General features: G+C 41.1%; 1 non-coding gene across 1 annotated transcript; it reads right to left on the bottom strand.

Annotated features, from left to right (window-relative positions):
- Positions 1-9,316: 9,316 nt before the first annotated feature.
- Positions 9,317-9,421, bottom strand: LOC129150401 (U6 spliceosomal RNA). The gene has a single exon (XR_008557152.1). It is a non-coding gene; the product is annotated as a U6 spliceosomal RNA (small nuclear RNA).
- Between the last annotated feature and the right edge of the window lie 11,260 nt (positions 9,422-20,681).

The raw sequence follows: 20,681 nt of genomic DNA, 5'->3' as shown, positions 1-20,681 counted from the left end.
GCAAGTCCAGGGAGTGTAAACTCATTTCCAATGACCATCTTCTCCGTGGTGCACTGATATCGCCAAGTTCCCAGGTTCCTGGAATCAATAAGCAGAAGTCAGACCCTGAGTCGGGAAAGGAGCCATGGTAGCCTAGTGGCTCAGCGTTAACCCGGGGCCTCCCTGCTTGCTCTCCTCGCCACTCTTCTAGGGTATGATCTGTTTGAAAGCTGTATAGCAAAGTGGCATGAGGTGAATTCATGGGCTTAGATCAGTCTTGCTTTCAAACCCTGGGATCTGCAAGGACTCAAGAGAGCCATTAAGGTTTCATTGTAGCATGAGCTGTTTGGTATATGTGTGAAACAGCGAGATCACAATGGCCAATGGGGAACATGGAATTTATTTATCCAAGCCATCCGTGCAAGTATTCCTTCAACAAATGCATACATGCAAGAAAGTTCTTTCAGTGTAATGCCTACCACAGCCTTGCTTTGTGTATGAGTGCTTAGGAGAAGTCTTTTCCAACGAGCGGGAAGGACCAGAGCCTGATAGCACTGTCACCCTCCCTGACTCTTGTCCCCACTGCGAGGCACTGCCTTGCAATCTGCTTTCTTATTTCCACCCATACAGCTCTGGGAGGCATGGGTGAAAACAGGAGTCAGGTTTTTCCTCAGCATCACCATCACCCGCTAAAGGGCAGCCTGTCCCAGCATTGTTCCTCACCACCACACGGGGCATGCTCTCTCCCACGCTTCCTCACCACTAATGAACTAACTAAATCTGCTGAGTTCAATGTAATGGCCCTTCTTAAAGAAAGCCAGCAGTCCCACAGACGGGCATGTGCAGACACATTGAACCCGCCCAGTGCCCAAAGTGCAGGCTGTGCAATATTGCCAAGCCCAATATTCAGCACTGCCAGGTAGGAAGTGCCAATTTTCTCTAAGCACTGAGATTACCTTCATCAGAGCAGAAGCCACAGAGCTGACATGACATGACAGGCTCAGGAAATTCCAGCTAAAGGAGGGCCCTGAGCCTTTCCATGGAAAGAAAAGGAAGCATCATTTTTTTTTCTTCCCCAAATAAGGAGACAGGCAAGATGTTAACAACTCAAGACTTTGCAAACTCTGATTAAGAAGGCAAGATAGCACCGTGGCTTCATTTTGCATAGTGGTTGAATTCTGTGAGTATTGGGCATGCCCACAAGCAGAGGCTGATCTCAGGGAGGATCTGTGATAGACACTTAGAGAGACAGTAGTGGGTTTTCTTTGGTGTCTGTTTCTCTATGATCTTTCTTTTTTCCTTTTAAAAAAATCGTTATTGTTGAAAGTATGACATATGTCCCCCTTTATCCCCTATTGACCTCTTCTAGCCCACTCCCATCCCCAACCCCAGGCCTTCACCACCCCATCATCAGTGACTATGGGTTATGCATATATGTATTCAAGTTATTTGGTTTATCTCTTCCCCTGCCTTTCCTCTGAGGTTCAACAGTCTCTTCCTTGCTTCTATGTCTCTGGATCTATTTTGTTCATCCATTTATTTTATTCATTAGGTTCAACATATGAGGGAGATCATAGGTCTGCAGATTGACCATCACTCCAACACATAAGATGGCTGCCCCCATGTGCAAAGATCCTGCCCCCATGTGGACACAAGATGGCCACCACAAGATGGCCAGTAGGGGAGGGCAGTTGGGAGGGACCAGGCCTGCAAGGGAGGGCAGTTGGGGCAGTCAAGCCTGCAGGGGAGGGCAGTTAGGGGTGACCGGGCCAGCAGAGGAGGGAAGTTGGGGGCAAACAGGCTGGTAGGGGAGCAGTTAGACATCAATCAGGCTGTCAGGGGAGTGGTTAGGGGGTGATCAGGCTGGCAGGCAGAAGCAGTTAGGGGCAATCAGGAAGGCAGGCAGGCGAGCAGTTGGGAGCCAGCAGTCCTGGATTATGAGAGGGATGTCCGACTGCCCGTTTAGGCCCGATCCCACCAGGATCGGGTCTAAATGGGCAGTCGGACACCCCTCGAGGGGTCCCAGATTGGACAGGGTGCAGGCTGGGCTGAGGGACATCCCCCCCCCCTCTGTGCACGAATTTCGTGCACCAGGCTTCTAGTGTGTGTGTGTGTGTGTGTGTGTGTGTGTAAGGATTTTTATTGTTTCAGAGAAAAAGGGAGTGGGAGAGAGAGAGAGAGAAACATCAATGACGAGAGAGAATCACTGATTGGCTGCATCGTGCATGCCCCACACTGGCAATTGAGTTCAGCACCTGGGCATATGCCCTAACTATGAATTGAACCACGGTTTTCCTGTTCTTAGGTTAGCACTCAACCTCTGAGCCATACTGGCTGGGCTGATTTGCTGATATTTTGTTGAGAATTTTAGCATCTATGTTCATCAGGGATATTGGCTTATAAATCTCATTCTTTGCAGTGCCTTGATCTGGTTTTGGAATTAGGCTAATGTTGATTTTGTAACAAGGGCTTGGAAGTTTTCCTTCTTTAATTTTTTAAAAATAATTTGAGGAAGATAGGTGATAGTTATTCTCTGAATGTTTGGTAAAACTCCCCTGTGAAGCCATCTGGACCAGGGCTTTTGTTTGCTGGAAGTTTTTTAAATTATTGCTTCAATTTCATCAGTAGTTATTGGCCTAATCAGGATTTTTGTTTCTTCCAGACTGAGTTTTGGAAGATTGTATTTTTCCAAGAATATATCCATTTCATCCAGGTTGTCTAGTTTTTTGGAATATAGTTGTTCATAGTATTATTATTTTTTTTTTACATATCTTTGTATTTCTGTGGGGTCAGTTGTTACTTTGCCTTTTTCATTTCTGATTTTGTTTATTTAGGTCCTCTCTCTTTGTTTCTTTTTTTTAAAAATATATTTTATTGTTTGTTTTTTTTTTACAGAGAGGAAGGGAGAGGGATAGAGAGTTAGAAACATCGATGAGAGAGAAACATCGATCAGCTGCCTCCTGCACACCCCCTTCTGGGAATGTGCCCGCAACCAAGGTACATGCCCTTGACCGGAATCGAACCTGGGACCTTTCAGTCCACAGGCTGACGCTCTACCCACTGAACCAAACCGGTTAGGGCTCTCTTTGTTTCTTGATAACTCTGACTAGAGGATTATCAATCCTGTTTATCTTTTCAAAGAACCAGCTCTTGCTTTTATTGGTTTTATATTATATATATATTTTTTTGTCTCTATGTCATTTACTTCCACGCTGATCTTGATTATTTCCTCACGCTGGATTTTTTGTTGTTGTTGTTCTTTTTATAATTCTTTAAGTTGTAGGGTTATACAACTTATGAAAATTTTTTCTTGTTTTTTTGAGGTAGGTCTGCTATGAACTTCCCTCTCAGACCTGCTTTCACTGTGTCCATAGATTTTCAGTTGTGTGTTCATTTTCATTTATTTCCAAGATGTTTTTAATTTCTTCTTTGATCTCATTGTTTAAAAGTATGCTATTTAGCTTCCAGGTGTTTGTGTATGAGTAGTTGATTTCTAATTTTAGTGTAGTTGATTTCTAATTTTATGCAATTGTGATCTGGGAAGATGCTTGATATAATTTCAATCTTCTTGAACTTGTGGAAACTTAGTTTGTGTTGTAACATGTGGTCTGTCTTTGAAAATGTCCCATGTGCACTTGGGAAGAATGTGCATTCTATAGATTTTGGGTGAAATGCTCTGAAAATGTCAATTGATTCCATCTGATCTAGTGTGTTGTTTAGGATCGCTGTTTCCTTGTTGATTTTTTGTCTAGAGGATTTATCTAGTGATGTCAGTGGGATGTTAAAGTCCCCTACTATGATTGTATTGCTGTCACTCTCTCCCTTAAAATCCTTCAGAAGGTTTTTATATATTTGGATGCTCCTGCATTTGGTGCATATATGTTTACCAGGGTTATATCCTCTTGTTGGGTGGACTCCTTTAGTATTATGAATTGGCCTTCATTCTCTCTTGTTATGGCCTTCAGTTTGAAGTCTATTTTGTCATATGTGAGTATTGCTACCCCAGCTTATTTTTCATTTCCATTTGCCTGGAAATTTTTTCCCCTCCCTTTACTTTCATTCTGTGTGAGTCCTTTATTGTGAGGTGGGTCTCTTGTAGACAGCGCATATATGGGTCATGTTTTCTTATCCAATCAGCTACCCTATGTTTGTTTGTTTGTTTGTTTATTTTTTATCAGAGCACTTAAGCTTTTTACCTTTAAGGTTATTATTTATAGGTACTTATTTATTGCCATTTTATACTTTATGCCTGTTTTGTTCTCTTTCTCTTCATTTCTTCTTCTTACACCAGTCCCTTTAGTATTTCTTGCAATGTTGGTTTGGTTTACTATACTCTTTTATCCTGTTTTTGTCTAGGAAGCTCTTTATTTCACCTTTGATTTTGAATGATAGCCTGGCTGGATAGAGTAGTCTTGGGTTCAGTCCCCTTGTTTTCTTTACCTTGTATACTTTCATTCCCTTCTGGCCTGGAGTGTTTCTATTGAGAAGTCAGCTGACATTCTAATGGGAGCTCCCTTGTAGGCAACTTTCTATCTCTCTTTTGCTGCCTTTAAGATTCTGTCTTTGTCGTTAATGTTTGCCATTTTAATTAATATGTTCCTAAATGTGGGTCTTTTGAGGTTTATTTTGGCTACTCTCTATGTTTCCTGGACTTGAGTGACTTTTTCTTTTACCAGGTTAGGAAAATTTCCACCATTATTTCTCCAAACAGATTCTCTATTCCTTGCTTGGGTTCTTCTCCTTCTGGTACCTCTATGATGAGAATGTTGTTATGTTTTATGTTGTCCCAAAGCTTCCTTAAACTCTCCTCCTGCTTTTTAATCTTTTTTCCCCCATTTGCTGCTCTGGATGGGTGTTTTTTTCTACCTTGTCATCTAATTCACTAATTCATTTCTCAGCTTCTTCTAGTCTACTGTTGAAACCTTCAAGGGTGTTCTTTATTTTGGCTATGTCATTTCAAATCCAATTGATTTTTATTTATTGTTTCAAGATCTCTTTTCATGTTGGTGTAGCTCTCATTGAAAATCTTATAATTCTCATCAAGTTGCTTGTAATTCTCACTGAATCATTTGAGCACCCTTATTACCATTATTCTGAATTCTTTACCTGACAAATTGTTTACCTCCATTTCATTTAGTTCATTTTCTGGAGTTTCCTCCTTTTCTTTAATTTGGGGGTTGTTTCTTTGTCTCCCCATTTTTGCTGTTCCTTTGTTTTTGTGTCTATGTATTATGCCTACGAGTAGTAGATAGATAGATAGATAGATAGATAGATAGATGGAACTATTAACGCCTTCCAGATTTTGTGGGGTGGTCTTATGTAGTTGGTGTTTTGTGGGGCCCAGTGGTGTAGTATTTTAGATCTCCTGAGCTAGGTGCTCTAAGAGAGCCCATTACTTGAGTTGTTTGCGTTATCCTGTTGTAGCTGTGTTTTGAATGTTATTATCATGACATGGATGGAATCTCCTCTCAGTCTGGCTGACTATATGGCTCACCCTGATTATGTAATGCTAGCTGTTGTGGAGGTGCTGATTGAACAGAACAAAACACAATAAAAAAATACAAAACAAAAATGTACATAAGACCCCTACAGCACCAACAAAAGAAACCAACAGAGTAGAGAGTTAGTAAAGAGAAAAGAGAACAAGAATGATAGAAAAAAGAAAAGAAAAAAATATTAGGAGGAAACAAAACAAATCAACAAAAAAAAGCACAAACAAACAAACAAAAAAGCACACATGCACGTGCGCGCGCGCGCACACACACACACACACACACAAAGGGGGCAGAATATGTAGATGCAGGGCTGAAATAAAGAAAGTAAGAATAAACAATTAGAAGAATAGGGGAAGGAAATGGTTTAAAATAAAGAAGGAATAAACAAAATGAATAGATAAGAAAAAATTTGAAAAGGAAAATAGAGGAGAAAGTAGATAGCCCTAAATTAAGAAAAATAAAACATGAGTAAGCAAGAGAAAAGCAAAGAGAAAGAAAATAGAGAAAAAAATGAGTAATAAAAATAAGAAAAAAGAAAAACATTGAGTAGGCAAAGAGGGAAATTAGATATGTGAACAAAACAACAGAGACTAGAATAATAACAAATCAATAAAGCAGATAAAGAAGACAAATATTAAAAGGGAAAAAAGAAAGGAAAGAAAAACTCAAAAAAATAAAAGAAGAAAAAAGGAGGAAAAAGACAAAAGAAAAAAAAGGAGAAAAAAAATGAAGTGGTGTTTGTTTTAATCGAGTTTAATGCCCCATGGGAGCTCACTTTGGATCCCACTTTTATTTTCTGTCTGCCATTTCTGGGCTTCCTGTTAGGATCTTAGGTGCTAACCACTGTCATGCACTGTCTTTAGGCTTTTGGCAACCTGCTTGAAGCTCCAAGGGATCCACCAGTCCACTGCTTGTGTCCGTCTCCACATGCCTTGGTTGCAAGCAGGAGGGGCAAATCTGCCCCCTAAAGTAGGTTTGTTAGCCGCACAGGACCCCGGGCTGGGTCAGCAAACTTCCCTTTGTTCCCCTGGCTCTGCCTCTTTCCACCTTTGCCTGCTAGCGAGCTGTCAATCCTCATTACTCAATAGTCTTTTTTTGAAAGGGCTTTAGGCAGAGGAGGTGCTGTTTAGCTTTCAGGTAATATGGTGAGTGTTGTTGTTTTTTTTCTGTCCCAGAGCTAGTCCTTCACAAGTATAGGACAGAGATCCTGGTATTGAGACCAACGGGGTTGGCTGGAAACCTGGAGTTTTTATCAGTTCTCCTATGTGGAGAAAACATCAGTCTGGTATCCCATGATATTGGGGCAGATGGTCCCTCCCCCAATCCAGTCACTGATGGCACCTTGAGACTGTTCAAACCCACAAGCTTGGCCTCTGCTTTTGTTTCTTCTGAAAAGCTCAAATGCAGAGTGTGGCAGGCAGGGCACCTGTGGGTGGAGCAAGCTGTAGCACACAGGGTGGGGTTTTTTTCCTTTACCTGCCCTCTGGCTGCTGGGAGTGGCTGGCTCTTCTCAGGAAAAATGGCTGTTTTGGTTTGGGAACCTATGACCAAATGCTTCTGGCTGCTGTTCCACCAAGTCTCTCTGCAATGTTTTCCACCCCAGGCACTCCCCAGGCACTTGGAGTCCATGTCTCCCTCCCTGCACTGAAGCCTCAGGTTAGTAGTTACAAATGAAAACTCCTGGGCTCTCGGTTTAGAGAAGAAAAAGAAAAACAAACAAACATCAAACAAAAAACTACCATTTCTCTCGAACCAGCTGTGGTCTACGAGCTCCAGGCTCTGTTGTAGCCAGCAACTCTGCCGCCTTTCACAGCTGATGATATGGGTGCTGCGGGTCTCAGATCTGGCGCACTGGTTTGTGGAGCCCAGCCTGGGCTCTGGGCCTCTATCTTCTGAGGGAATAGACTCTCCCTAGGCGGGAGGTCCCTCCTCCTTTTCAGCCCAATGGCCTCCCGCTGTGGGGAGCTGACCTCACCCTTCCTAACAGTCTCTAGGTATTTTTTGTCCTTCCTTGATATCTATCATCTTTCTATTATCTATCTATCTATCTATCTATCTATCTATCTATCTATCTAGTCATTTACCTACCTCTGGACATAGTGACACTCTTGAAGGTAAATAGGGCCATACTCCTGAGAATTGAATTTGAGAGAAAAATATAGTTGTATTTTTAGAAGCTGAAATGTTAGCTCCAAGGTTTATACCTCTGCTCTACTTCTTACTAAATGTGGCCCCATCACATTATGACAAATTCTCCATTTTCTGAGGTTTGCTTCCTTTGCTTTTGCTCATGCCCCCTTCTCCTTCCCGGAAGTTCTCATGGGAGTCACATCCACTAGGCACCTTTCTCTGACTCTCTTCCCCTCACCTGTGCTACAGGAAAGCCTGGTGTTGGCCCAGCTCTCACGACTTCTTAAGATCTGGATAGGATTGACTCAGGTCTTATTACCCAACTTCTCAGACTGGAAATCAGTAACCATCCCAATATTTCTCTGAATTTGTGTGTATGTGTGTTTGTTTGTGTGTGTGTGTGTGTGTGTGTGTGTGTGTGTGTGTGTATGTGGTGATTATGTACTAAAGGTTACAATCCTGCCAATTTTCAGCCTTGGGCAAACTGATCATTTCTTTAAATGTGGCTTTTTATCTCTGGTGCTTTCTCTTTGGATCTCTCCCTTCACGATAAAAGTGATCTGAATTCTGTTCTGAGCAGAAGAATATTTATTGAAGGTTTATTGTTCATAGAGAGTGCTTTTAAAAACAAAGAACTTATAATCCACATTACTCTTATTTTTAAAAATATATTTTTATTGATTTCAGAGAGGAAGGGACAGGGAGAGAGAGATAGAAACATCAATGATGAGAGAGAATCATTGATTGGCTGCCTCCTGCACATCCCCTACTGGGGACTGAGCCTGCAACCCAGGCATGTGCCCTTGACTAGAATTGAACCTGGGACCTTTCAGTCTGTAGGCCAACCCTCTATCCACTGAGCCAAACCAGGTAGGGCCACACTAGTCTTTAAACTTGAGCTCCAGCTAGGATTTCTTGTAGCTGGGCAATCAGTGCTCCCCCCCCCCCCCCCACTCCCCAACCTTTTTCAGAAATTCTCACCCTTGACTCTTGACTCTTCTTTCCAGCAACATCTGTCTCTCATGTGCCAAATCCTGACCCAGAAGTTTATCAAGTTGTTTTCCCAAATAAAGCCAGACTTCTAGAGAGACTTCTTGGCTCTTTAGATAAAACTATTTTTTATTTCTTTATACTAGCAACTACTACACTATAGCATAATCATCTGTTTCTGTTCTCTCTCTCCAAAACCAGGCTGAACTCTCCCTGAAGGCCTCATCTTTTGATCTGTGTATGCCTAGTACTTGGCAAGGGGACTTATAAGCACTCAATAAACCCATCTGTTGCAAGACTGAATGACTGTCCACAAGAGAAGAGGCAAATAGGCCTGTCAGGCAACATACCTATGGAGGTTGTACTTCACAGCACCCTTAGGGTCAAACCAGGCAGCCTGTTGCTAGGTGATGGTGGAGTTTTGGGGCGGGCTGTGTGGTGTGGCTTAGCAACATTTCCTCCCTATCCTGTTACTCAGAACGTACAGAACCAAACAATTCTTATGGCAAGACTAAGTTATTTTTTTTAAACCTGTATCACTTACAAATAGGTAAGATCTTTCCTTTTACCTCAGCTGAAAAGTTATTTTTTTTATTTCTAAACATTTATTTTATTATATCTTTTTTTGCTGGAAACAGAAGTATTTTTCTTTGACAAAACTGTGCCAGGGGAACAAAACAAATGCTTTTCTAAATTAGAGCAGATGTTGATATGGTTGTAGTCTTTTTTTTTAACGCGTCACAAATTTGTGTGTCATCCTTGCACAGGGGTCATGCTAATCTTCTCTGTATTGTTCCAATTTTAGTTTGTGGGCTGCAGAAGCAAGCATGGCATCGGTTCTCAACCTGTGGGTCGCGACCCACAGGTTGAGAACCGCTAGCAGGGTCGCCTAAGACCATCGGAAAACACAGATATTTACATTACGATTCATAACAGTAGCAAAATGACAGTTATGAAGTAGCAACAAAAATAGTTTTATGGTTGGGGGTCACCACAACATGAGGAGCTGTATTAAAGGGTCGCGGCGTTAGGACGGTTGAGAACCACTGGGTCAGCGTCGTGGGGCACCTCACAGGATACCCGCAGCTGTTGCCGCTGCCGGTCCAGACCAATGTACTCACCCAAAATCTCCATCGCAACCACTGAGCTACCAGAACACGCCACCGGGAACTACCACCTGGAACCGGAAACTAGCCCTCAGCTGGCTCAGGCGGGAGAAGGGCGAAAACAGTAATTTTTAAAAGGACCACAAGGGTAATAAATATTGAGAATCTAAATACTTATACCCAAGAAGCTACTTCATCAGAAGGTTAACTGGGGACAATGAGAGGATTTCCAAGGTCCCACAAGCTGTTTTCTGCTCCTGGCAGGGACGAATTCAGTTAGCCGTGGCCGGTAAAGCTCTGGCCTGGGGTGCAGCTTAGTTTCCCCGGCCGGCTCAGAGCTGGCGCTCGCGCACTTGGACTGCCCCAAACCAGAGTGGGCTGGTAACCAAGGACAGAAATGCCTTCTGAATATGGGTCACATTTCCGTATTAGCTTAGCTTAGCCCAGGAAGAACATTCAGATTTATTGTCCATCTGAAATCTAGAAAACCGTATGAATGTCAGTTTCTTGAAACACATGCACTGAAAAAGTTGCCCGTGAGTCAAGTAGTCATAAATAATGAAGCAGATTTCCCTCTGTCAAGGAATGCGAATACACCCTGTGGATGTTTTTCTTTGTTTTGCTTGTTTCCTAGCCTCCACGAAGGGAAGCTGGTGGGATCCTGGAATCTGGATCGAGGCTGTGGAGTGTGGCTGAAGGAGGGCTCCTGTCAAGTCTCTGGGCTTAGGGGAGGCCTCACAGCCTGGTATATAGGGGGCTGACAACTCACCAGAGTGGTGATCTTCAGGTAGGACTTGGAATATAGTAGGGGCACAGTCAGTGACTAAATCGCAGCATTCAACAACACCTGTGCTGGTACAGGCTCCGCAAAGGCAGAAAAGTGCTTCCCTCACTGAGAATACAGTTTGACCAGGAACCAGGCAGTTGAGCTGCCTCTGCCCCGTCTCACAGCTTTCCCCAGGAATTCTGTTCTGTAACATCGCAGTAAACACTGCATTATCAAATACTGAGTCATTGCTCCTAATGGTAGGTCCTGTTGCTGTCTGTGGAAATTGTTTTCTCTCGTGGGATTGCAAGAAAAGCATTCCAAGGACCCATGTGTGGGAGACTGTGGTGTGGCAAGATTTATTCAGGTGGACATAGAAGGCTGCCCCTGGGTTTTCAATGTCCCATTTCCCTCAGTCCAATCTTGTCTTCTTCAAGGCGAAAATAAAGGCCAGTTCCAGAATTTCTGTTTTATATTAAAGCTTAGTTCTTTGGAGCCTGTATGGGCACGAGAAAGAGTTCTTCTTTGTTTCCCTGGGGTTATGTTATCTTGGGCTTGGAAAAGACCAGAATCCCTTTCAAAATAACCAATCAACTTCCCAAGCTTTTGTGCGTTTCTGGTGGGTCCACCCCTGACTAATTTATTTTCCTTTTCCAGATTGGATTGACAGACCTCTACAGTTGCATGCCTCATAGAAACACTTCCCCCTGCACCATTTTGACTTTTATTGCACATGTGCTCACCTTCCCCTTTGTTCTATCCTTTCTCCAGTGATCTGGGCTGGCAAGCATGAGCCCCATGAAGCAATTAGGCTCAATAATGTCCAATTCCCATTTGCTTCCTTTTTTGTTAATATGTAGCTGACTACCCATGGTAACATTTCCCTCTTCCCACTCTCCTCCCCCCGCCACTGCCCCACCGAAGACCTTGTCATCTTACAAAGAGAAATAGATGAAGGTCTCATCTTCTGTAGCTGCTTCTTGCTGTCAAGGGGTGTAGTCTTGCCTATTCCCAGGCCCAGAGGTTCTTCCTATCTGCCAAAGGAAGAAAGGAGAAAAAGGGAAGGGGGTCTTTATGCAGAGAAGGGGGATTTTGCAAAGTCAAGGTCAGTTTGGCACTATCCTTAGGAAGCAGCATGCACAATGTCATACAGGGTGGCACTGTCTAGAGGATGGCCTTGCTGGACAAGCTGTCATCATTGTAATTGTAGAGGTAACAAATTTGACAAGAAGGTAAAAAGGAATAATCCAAAAATAAGAAGAATTATTGCAACTAAAGATCTGGTGAGAAGTAAAAATGTAGTGATAGAGGGAGGAACCAACTTCACAGTGTCCCAGATTAAGTTGAAGGAGTGGCTTTCCTGGATGGAGGTATGTCACACCTGTCTGAAGCTCTTTTGTCTACCACCCTTAACTCAAATTAGGCTGAGGGGAACATTGTAAGATTTCCCTCTGAAGAACTTTTAGGCCCTTTATGTCTGAATCATTTGGGCAGAAAAGGGAAAGCAGTTTCAAGTGATGCTGATAGTCCACTCCATATTTCACCAACTCAACCATCTAGTTCTGACAAGTTAACCCAGCCAAACCAATGAGTCTCATTTCAGATGGGCTCCTAAAGTAAGGCCTATACTGTGTAAACAAACAATCAGGTGAATAAGTTCATAGGCATACATCCAATGAAAACAGAACGAAGGAAACAAAACACAAAGGTTAATGAACACAGCAAGTAATAAACCAGTTTCTGAGTCTGTAAGACTGTCAGTTGAGGAGACTTCCAGATTTAAGGTTTTCACTGGAATGAAATCAAGCAGTGACAATCTGATAGATTCTCTTTGTTTGTAGTTTGAACATCTTTCATGATGTCAGCAGGTGCTGAGGTAAATTCTGTATGGTATATACAGACACAGCCTTAGAGAAAAGTTTTAGTTCCCAATAGTTCCTAGTTCAAAGATGGGAGAAAAATGAAATATTAGCTTGGAGGATTGAAGAAAACTGGAAGAATTCAGGAACCAGTTCAGTTCACAAGTGAAAAACAAAACTTTGAAGACAATTAACTGCACTAAAGTGCAATATTCATAGTTGGGTATTGTGATTTCCATTAAAACATACGTTTTCTGTCCTAGATGGTTTGGCTCAGTGGAAAAAGCATTGGCCTGCAGGCTGAAGGGTCCCAGGTTCAATTCCAGTCAAGGGCATATGCCCGGATTGCAGACTCAATCCCCAGTGTGGGGTGTGCAGGAGGTAGCCGATCAATGGTTCTCTCTCATCATTGATGTTTCTCTCTCTCTCTCCCTCTCCCTTCCTCTCTGATATCAATAAAAATATATTTTTAAGAAAACATACTTTTTCTCCCTAAAATTACCTTCAATTTTCATCAAAGAGATGGCATTAAATTAAGTCCAGTTTTAATTTCACCCAATTATTTGCATAAACACAACAAGAATAAAAATTGATCATTTAGGCTTTCTTAAGTCTACTTCACTGGAATCTTATAGGAATCTTCAGATTAAGCTTTCATCAGCCCCTTTGGGCGAAGAAGCAAAGCCACATAGTTGCCACCAGGCTTTGCCTGCAATCACTATAGGTTTGGGTAAATTCCTCAAGCTCGTGAGGTCCCCCAAAATGTCTTGAGGTTTTCTCCTTGCCACCTCTCAGGAAAGCAATCTTTGTTCCTTACCTGGTAAGACTGCCATGAACCACATGACCAAGCAAGATAATAGGCCATTTCTTTAATGGGATTTTATTTGCTTTGAAAGTCAATCTCAATTCCTTAAAACTTTCTGGTGACATCCAGAGTCCAGGCATGTCTCTCTCAGCTATGACATTCCAGTCAAAATCTTAGTTAATAAAACCACAATTGGAAATTTATTTTATTGAATTTATGCAAACAAATGTATTACCATGACTCACTCATTAAGAATTGCCGAGTTCTGGAGGGCTAAGGTAGGGGAAAAATATAAAGCAAAAGGAAAACTGTTGTCCTTTTAACAGAGTAAAAAAGGACCAATCTCCAGCTCTGCATTAGATAGCTAAAAGGTCAGCAATTGGCATTCTTTAGATTGGCAAACAGATTTTATAACTTCTAAAAACATAAGCTCCTTTACTGGCAAACACACACTTTTAAGAGACATAACTTCCATGAGACAGGTATTGTATAGCAAACCTCACTTGTCTAGAAAGTTTGAACATTTAAAATCCTAGGTTAAATTGATTTGCTCAGATGGCTAAGGTTTTTCTCTGTTGATAAGATTTACCTCCTAGAAATTTTTATTTTTAAAGATGGTCCAGATGAGAATTCTTGGAGATCAGGCATTTGCATTTCAAAGGCAGACTTTGGTTTCATAAAGGCAATTATATATAAACCCTTTCCTTGAGAAATCCAGAGTAAAATTTCTGCCAGTCGGCAACTATGTGCCCTAAAGGAGGGTTTCCTGAGGCACTGTGGATGGAGATTATATTGCCTATTGTCTTCAGGGAGAGAAAACTTCCATCCTCATAAAAGAGGGAGATGTTAGGTAGCTGGGATGCTGAGGCTGGCAGTGGTGGGTGGTCTGTCCCCAGTTTTTCCTGGCTGCTTTATGTAAATCTAGCTAACTTCATGCACTAACACTGTGAGCACAGCATTTTCATCAACTGGTCAATAGAGAACCTTGTTTTATGTATGTTCTGTTTAAAAACACCTTATTTAGAATAAATTGTTGGTTCATTAACATTGAACTCTTACCAACAGCATTCTAACACAGACCTGAATAAAGCTCATCTAACGCATTTTCTCCCTACAGCACATCCCAGTCTTCCTGCCCTTAGGAACACCAGCTAGCAAGCACTTCAGTGTTATGCTTGGGGGCCATTTTCAATGGGAAAATCACCTGCAAGAAGCAGAAAACAGAAAACTAGATCATGAAAAGTACATGTTTACAGTGTGAGAGCCTCCCTTGTTTGAACTTAGCTGGGAATATGCGAGATAGGAGGCTCAAAATTTTCTCTACTCTGGGTACACTTGTGTACAAATGAGCATGAAAGCACTGCAGGTATTGATTTTGGAGGAAGTTTTAGAGAGAAGGTGAATTCATAAATACAGAAACTGTGATAATGATCAACTGTGTCTATGTATGTATGTAAATAGAATTACCTATTAAAGTTGGAAACGTATAACACCCATACATAGGTAGGTATTTTAAAAAGGAAATTTAAACTCTATACCTACCCACTTCACTATGAGAAGGCATGACCCATATTTGCCAATGTTATCTCTGATAAGGGTTTAATCTCCAACATTTACAGGGAACTCATACATCTTAACAAAAGGAAAATAAACAATCCAATCAAAAAATGGGCAAAGGACCTAAATAAACACTTTTAGAAAGAGAACATACAGAAAGCCAAGAGACATATGAAAACATGCTCAAAATCACTAATAATCCGAGAGATGCAAATCAAAACAACAATGAGGTACCATCTCACACCTGTCAGAATGGCTATCATCAACAAATCAACAAATGACAAGTGCTGGCGAGGATGTGGAGGAAAAGGAACCCTCGTGCACTGCTGGTGGGAATGCAGACTGGTGCAGCCACTGTGGCATTTCCTCCAAAAATTAAAAATGGAACTTCCATTTGACCCAGTAATACCACTTCTAGGAATGTATCCCAAGAAAACAGAAACACCAATCAGAAAGGATATATGCACCCCTGTGTTCATAGCAGCACAATTTACAATAGTTAAGATTTGGAAACAGCCTAAATGCCCATCAGCAGATGAGTGGGTTAGAAAACTGTGGTGCATCTACACAATGGAATACTATGCTCCTGTAAAAAAGAAGGAATTCTTACGATTTGCAACAGCATGGATTGAACTGGAGAGCATTATGCTAAGTGAAATAAGCCAGTCAGAGAAAGATAAATACCACATGATCTCACTCATTTGTGGAATATAAAGAACATTATCAACTGATGAACAAAAATAGATACAGAGACAAAGAATCATCCAACAGACTGTCAAACTACAGCGGGAAGGCTGGGGAGGGTTGAGGGGCGGGAGTAAGAGATCAACCGAAGGACTTGTATGCATGCATATAAGCATAATCAATGGATATAAGACACTGGGGGCGGGGGGTGAGGGCATGTGTGTGTGGAGGGGAGGGGTGAAGTAGGGGAGGCCAGGGGAAGGTCAATGGGGAAAAAAGGAGACATATGTACTACTATTTGTAATACTTTAAACAATAAAATAAAATTAAAAAAGAGAGAGAAGGCGTGACCCTAAAGGCACCCAACATCAATGCCACCTCCTATAGCTGAGTGAAGCAATCTTCTGGTTACTTGGTTTCAAATCTCTTTAGGGTAGAAATTTCCAAATCTAATAACCCAACACCATATCAATCAGACTAACCCTGCTAGCATATTCCCAGGGAACCTTGTTAAAACGGTGTGTGCATGGGTCCCAACCACATTCCTGACCTATTAAAACAGTCTGGGATAAGAGAGGACTGGAGTCTAGGAACATGAATCTGTATTTTATACAGTTTATAAAGCTCACAATTCAAGTCTGAGAATCACTGTGAGGAGGTTTCCAGCCATTATAGAAGTCAGTCAGCCCTTCACACTTTTTGTTTGACCTCAGGACAAGAGATAAATTGCGGACTCTTATTTGCCCCATCCCTCTCTCCCTCTCTGAGCAAATGAAACCAGACTAAATTTGATTTCAAGGAGAGAAAAATGTTGTATGATTTGTGGGTAGTTCTATTTAAAGTTGGGTGACCTAGGGAAGATTATTTAACTTCTCTATATCTAATTTGTAAAGTGAGGATAATAGTAGTTTTCTCTTAAGGTTGTCATAAAATTACAGATATTTATACACATAGAACGTGAAGAACAGTGCTTGTTATTATTACTAACTTGTTTTGCTGGGACTTCAGTTAGATCCCTCCAGCCAGGCATCACCCCTTTTCTCATGCTCACTTTTTAGCTACATGAATCTCACCTTTCTCCCAAACCTTTCCTATTTTAGTCTGGATGTTTCTGTTTTAAATAATTACCTTTCAAAACAATTGTATTTAAAAGAAAAGTAGGACTACACATCCATTTGGATGGCTGAAATGAAAAAAAAAAAAAAGATAATACCCAATGTTGGTAATGATATATAGAAAAAGTGGAATTTTCAAACCTTGTTGTTGGCAATATAAATTGGTACAATCGCTTTGGAAACCTTTTGACATTATTATAGTTGAACTAGAGGCCCAGTGCATGATTGAATCACGCACGTGTAGGGTCCCCTACACGCTTTTGCTTTAGATAATGGGGGAGCTGGGTGCCTGTCCGCTGGTGCACCAGGCCTTTCAGAAGCTTCTAGCGCGGCGGAGGCTTCTGAAAGGCCTGATGCCTGAGCGGACAGGCACCCAGCTCCCACGCTTTTGCTTTTGATCGCTGGTGCCTGAGCGGACAGGCACCCAGCTCCCCCGCTTTTGATGGTCCGTGGTGGGACGTGAGCTCGCTGCCCCAGAGGCCCCTTCTGTGCCACAGCACAGCCATGGCGCAGACGCTGAGCTCGCGTCGCGGCGACGCGAGCTCAGCGTCCCGCCGGCCCAATCGGCCACCCTGGCCACCCTGAGTCCCGCCCCCCCGCGCCTTCTGGCCAATCACGGGCATAGCGAAGGTACAGTCAATTTGCATATTTGTCTATTATTAGGTAGGATATGCGCGCGCGCGCGCACACACACTGTGATCCTGCAATTCCACTTCTAAAGGTCTAGGGACGGTAAGGGAGAAAAAAACTTTTCATTTAACCTTTGGGTTCTGTGACTGGGCCTGAGAATTAAAGTGACATAAGACAGATTAATAGGAAAAAAATCATACAAATTTTATTTAATATATTTATGTTCATATTGGAGCCTTCACAGGAAAAATAAGACCCCCAAAAGAGGTAGGCCTGAGAGATTTTTAACACAGAACAATAAGTTGAATTTTAGATAAACAATGAATAATATTTTATTGTGTGTATGCATGAGACATACAACCTGCAGTGTCGGTGGAGGTGTGGGAAAACAGGTATTATCATACACTTTTGGGAAAGAGTAAATGGGAACATTTTTTGGAGGGCATTTTGTTAATATCTACAAACATTAAAAATAAACACACCTTTTGACCTAGTTTCCCTGTAAGGATTCACCATACAGACTAACCCTAATTTTAAAAAATTGATGTTTATTGTTGAAAGTATTACAGATTACAAATGTCCCCTTTTTTCCCCCCCATTGACCCCCTCCACATCACTCCTGCCCCCTCCCCAGGCTTTTACCACCCTATTGTCCATGTCCATGGGTTATGCATAAATGCTTATAAGTTCTTTGGTTAATCTCTCCCCTCCCCTCCCCCCACCTCTTCCCTCTGAAACATGTTAGTCTGTTGCATGCTTCAATGTCTCAGGTTTATTTTGTTCCTCAGTTTATTTTGTTCATTAGATTCCACATATAAGTGAGATCATGTGATAATTGTCTTTTTCTGACTGGCTTATTTCACTTAGAATAAAACTCTCCAGGTCCCTCCATGCTGTCTCAAAGGGTAAGAGTTCCTTTTCTTTTACAGCTGCATACTATTCCATTGTGTAAATGTACCACTGTTGTTTTATTCATTCATCTACTGATGGGCACTTAAGCTGTTTCCAGCTTAGCTATTGCAAATAACTCTGCTATGAACATAGGGGTGTATATATTCTTTCTGATTGGTGTTTCCGATTTCTTAGGATATACTAGTATTCTTAGAAGTGGGATCACTGGGTCAAATGGCAGTTCCATTTTTAATTTTTTGAGGAAACTCCACACTGTTTTCCACAGTGGTTGTACCAGTCTGCATTCTCACCAACAGTATACAAAAGTTCCTTTTTCTCCACATTCTCACCAGCACTTGTTGTTTGTTGATTTATTGATGATAGCCATTCTGGCAGGTGTGAGGTGGTACCTCATTGTCATTTTATTTTGCATCTCTCTGATGATTAGTGACGTTGAGCATTTTTTCATGTGTCTTGGCCATTTGTATATCCTCATTGGAGAAGTGTCTATTCAGGTCTTCTGCCCATCTTTTAATTGAATTGTTTATCTTCCATTTTTGAGTTGTATGAGTACTTTATATATCTTGGAAATTAAACCCTTATCAGATGTATCATTGGCAAATATGTTCTCCCATACAATACAGTGATTTCCCTTTTCATTTTGATGTTGGTTTCCTTTGCTGTGCAGATGCTTTTAAGTTTGTTGTAGTCCCATGTGTTATTTTTTCCTTTGTTTCTCTTACCCATTGGGATGTATCTGTGAAAATTCTGCTACATGAGATGTATATTTTACTGCCTACATTTTCTTCTAGGATTTTTATAATTTCATGACTTAAATTTAAGTCTGTTATTCATTTTGAGAATATTCTTGTGTATGATCTAAGTTGGTGATCTAGTTTCATTGCTTTGCATGTACCTGTTCAATTTCCCCAACACTATTTATTGAAGAGACTGTCTTTACATCATCATATACTCTTGCCTCCAATGTCAAATATTAATTGAGCATAACAATTTAGTTCGATTTTTGGGTTCTCTGTTCTGTTCCATTTAGCTCGATTTTTGCATTCTCTGTTCTGTTCCATTTAGCTGTATGCTTGTTTTTGTGTCAGTACCAGGATGTTTTGATTACAGTGGTTTTGTAGTATAACCTGATATCTGGTATTGTGATCCCTCAAACTTTGTTCTTCTTTCTCAAGATTCTTGCGGTTATTTGGGGTCTTTTTTTGGTTTCATACAAATTTTTGGAGTGTTTGTTCTAGATCTGTGAAATATGCCATTGGTATTTTAATAGAAATTGCATTGAATCTACAGATAGCTTTGGGTAGTATGGACATTTTAATGATGTTATTTCCCCCAATCCATGAGCGTGATGTATTCTTCCACTTGTTTATATCTTTTCTATCTCTTTTTTCATTGTTCTGCAGTTTTTGAGTACAGGTCTTTTACTTTCTTGGTTAAGTTTATTCCTAAGTATATATATTTTTTGTTGTTGTTGCAATGATAAATGATCTCAGAAAGAGAAAATAAAAAGTTTTAGTTTCTCTTTCTGAGAGGTTATTATTGGTGGCTAAAAATGCCATTGATTTCTGGGTGTTAATTTTGTATCCTGCTACATTGCTGAATTCATTTATTAAATCTAGTAATTTTTTGGTGGAATTCTTAGGGTTTTCTAAGTACAATATCACATCATCTTCAAATAATGACAGTTTTACTTCCCCCTTTCCAATTTGGATGCCTTTTTACTTTTCTTATCTGGTCACTATGGCTAAGACTTCCAGTAAGAGTGTGAAAGCAGACAATCCTATCTTGTTCCTGTTTTTAGGGGGAATGCTTTTAGTTTCTGTCCATTGAGTATGATGTTGGATATAGGTTTGTCATATATGTCCTTTATTATGTTGAGGTATGATCCCTGTTTTCCCAGTTTGTTGGGAGTTTTTATAAAAACTGGGTATTGGATTTTGTCAAATACTTTTTCTGTGTCTATTGATGTGATCATGTGATTTTTTTTGCCTTTCATTTTGTTTATGTGATGTATCACACATATTGATTTCTGAATATTGTACCAGCCTTGCATCCCTGGAATAAATCCCACTTGGTCATGGTGTATTATCTTTTTAATATATTGCTGGATCCATTTTGCTAATATTTTGTTGAGGATTTTAGCATCTATGTTCATCAAGGATATTGGCCTGTAATTCTCTTTTTTTGTAGAGTCTTTTTAAAAATATATATTGATTTCAGAGAGGAAGGGAGAGGGAGAGAGAGATAGAAACATCAATGATGAGAGAGAATCATTGATCGGCTGCCTCCAACACGCCCCACACTGGGGATCAAGCCCACAACCCAAACATGTGTCCTGATCATGCCCTGACCAGGAATCGAACTGTGACTTCCTATATCATAAATGAACGATCAACCACTAAGCCACGCCGGCTGGGCTCTTTGTAGTCTTTATCTGGTTTTGGAATTAGGCTAATGCTGGCCTTATAAAAAAAGAGCTTGGAAACGTTCCTTCTTCTTGAAATTTTTGGAATAGTTTGAGGAGGTTGGCTGTTAGTTCTTTGAATGTTTGGTTCAACTTCCCTGTGATGCCGTCTGGACCAGGACTTTTGTTTGATAGGAGTTTTTTGATTACTGCTTCAATTTCATCAGTGGTTATTGACCTATTTAGGAT

The sequence above is a fragment of the Eptesicus fuscus genome, chromosome 9, assembly GCF_027574615.1.
Source record: "Eptesicus fuscus isolate TK198812 chromosome 9, DD_ASM_mEF_20220401, whole genome shotgun sequence".
In the NCBI taxonomy this organism is placed as follows: domain Eukaryota; kingdom Metazoa; phylum Chordata; class Mammalia; order Chiroptera; family Vespertilionidae; genus Eptesicus; species Eptesicus fuscus.
Note: the sequence above shows the minus strand (reverse complement) of the source record. Positions and strands in the feature narration are given on the sequence as shown.